We start from the raw sequence: 2,518 nt of genomic DNA on the forward strand, positions 1-2,518 counted from the left end.
CAAGGGGGGCTGCCAGAAATTCAAGCAGGATTCAGAAGAGGATGTGGTAAGGGGAATATTGCTGCTGATGTCAGATGGACTGAAAGCAGAGACTATAAGAAAGATGCTTACATGTACTTTTTGATTATGCAAAAATACTTGGCTGTTATAATCATAAAAATATGTGGATAAAATATGAAAAATATAAATTCCAGAGCATGCTATCATAGTCACATGGGACCTGTTCATAGACCAAGAAGCAGTCTCAAAAGAACAGGGGATATGTTGTGGTTTGAAATGAGAAATTGTGTGTATCAGAGTGTATGCTTTCACCATATTTACTCATTTTACCTGCTGAACAAAGATTTTGAGAAACTGGAAGAAGAATGTAGTTTTAGGACTAGAGGCAGACTCATTAGCAACCTCTGATAAGCAGATAACACAAGCCTGCTTGCTGAAAGGGAAGACTTGAAGTATTTTCTGATATCAATCAATCAAACACTATAGCCTTCCATATCAATTATACCTTATCATAAAGAAAGCAAAAATCCTCACACCAGCACTGCTTAGCAACATCGTGATAAACAGAGAAAAAAATCAAATGGTCAAGGATTTCATTTTACTTGCATTCACATTTAAGACCATAGAAGGACTAAGTAGGGAATCAAAAAGCCCATTGTACAGGGAATCAAAAGCTCTCTTTAAAGCATCATAAAGCAAAGCTTGTGACTCTGAGGAGTGATGTGTGTTTTACCCAAGCTGTGATATATTCAGTTACTTTGTACGCATGCAAAAATTAAACAATTGATAAAGTGATTGAAATCACCATGGACAGCCAAGAAGGAATACAATTGTCTTGGACGAAGTTCAACCCGAATGCTCCCTACAAGGGAGAATAGAAAGACTTCATCTCATGCCTTGGTAGGTTAGTTAGCTACATGTTGGGCTGCTAACTGCAAGATCAATAGTTCAAAACCACCAGCCACTCTGGGAGAAAGATGACACTTGGTACTTCCATAAAACGTTACAATATTGCAAGCCTATACGGGACAGTTCTACTTTGTCTTATAGGCCACTTTGAATTGGAATCGAGTTAAAGGCAATGAATTTGATTTTGTTGTCGTTGTTACGTTTGAAGATGTTTCATTATTTTTTTTTAAGAAGGGGTCCATTCCTGCAGAAATGTGTTGTACTTGGAAAAGCAGCTAAAATAATGGGTTCAAATATAGCAGTGATTGCGAAAGACTGAGTAGAGTCGTTCTGTGGTACATGTGATTGCTTTGAGTAGGAACCAACTCAGCAGCAACAACTCAACAGCCACTAACAACAACAAAACGACAACACCAACAAATATTTATTACTTGCATCAAATAAACTTTCTGAGGATCATGCAGTGTTGAGTTAAAAAAGACTTTTCAAATCCAATTTCTCTGCCAAAATCCAACCCAAGGCATAAAATCTTTAGTTTACGTGGCAAAATACCTAGCATAATGGTTGTAGTTTTTCAGTATCTTGCAGAATTAATATCATTGGAATGGGAATAACACTTTGAATCTGGTGTTATTTTTATTGCTTCAGTTAAATAAAATATTAAAGAGTTATGTGGTAATTTTCCCTGCTTACTGTATCTTTATATTTTAACTAGAATGTATTACAATTTGTAGAATCATCTAGTTTATTGAATTTTAACAAGTTTCTTAATGTAATGCCATTCTATGAAATTTTGTCCTATTTTGGCCTGTTAACCAGACTTCAATTTTGGGGGAGAATTCACAATAATCAGGTTGGTGTTTTATGTAATATTTACACTACACACATTTATCCTTAATTTCTATAGGCCAAAAAAACCCCAGTTATATAGCCAGTTCAATATTTGATTTTTGGAGTAATATAGAAAGGATGGGAAAAGTAAACTGGGAGGGGCTATCAAATTTTTATTACAAATATTATTCTGCCTTGTAAAAATGTACACATTATTTTAATGTATATATTAGCATTTTCCATGTACAGACTTTAGGTTAAAACTAAACTAAATTCAAACTAAAGGTTGAGTTGGTTCATAATGCTCCGGCTTAGGGAAGTGGACTTGTTGGGCTTGGCTCAACCGGCTGAGTCTTCAATCTCAGCTGAAATCATTCATGCATTTATGATTAGCTGGCCAGGCAGCTATTCTGGCCTGCTTGGCAGTCAGTTGTAATAACTAAGGCAACCAAGCCATGTGAATCTGCACACTGAGCTGTCTAGCGCAGGCTTGTTCACATGTCCCTGAATATGGTTTCAAGAGAGAAAGTAGAAACAAGAAGGGCCTGTACACCTAGATTCCGAACTTGTACCCCATAACATCCGTCATGTCCCTTTGGCCTACGTTGGTCCAGATTCACAAGTGGGAGGCACATCAACTCCACCTCTTGATGAAAGATATAGGGGACAGTTGTACAGGTATCTTTATAGAAAAATGTATGTACGATAAAATCTTCAAACTGGAAGTGAGTCTCTTTCAGCACTTAATAGATTTAAGCCCCTCTTATAGATACTTAAA

Source organism: Tenrec ecaudatus, chromosome 10 (assembly GCF_050624435.1).
Source record: "Tenrec ecaudatus isolate mTenEca1 chromosome 10, mTenEca1.hap1, whole genome shotgun sequence".
In the NCBI taxonomy this organism is placed as follows: Eukaryota; Metazoa; Chordata; class Mammalia; order Afrosoricida; family Tenrecidae; genus Tenrec; species Tenrec ecaudatus.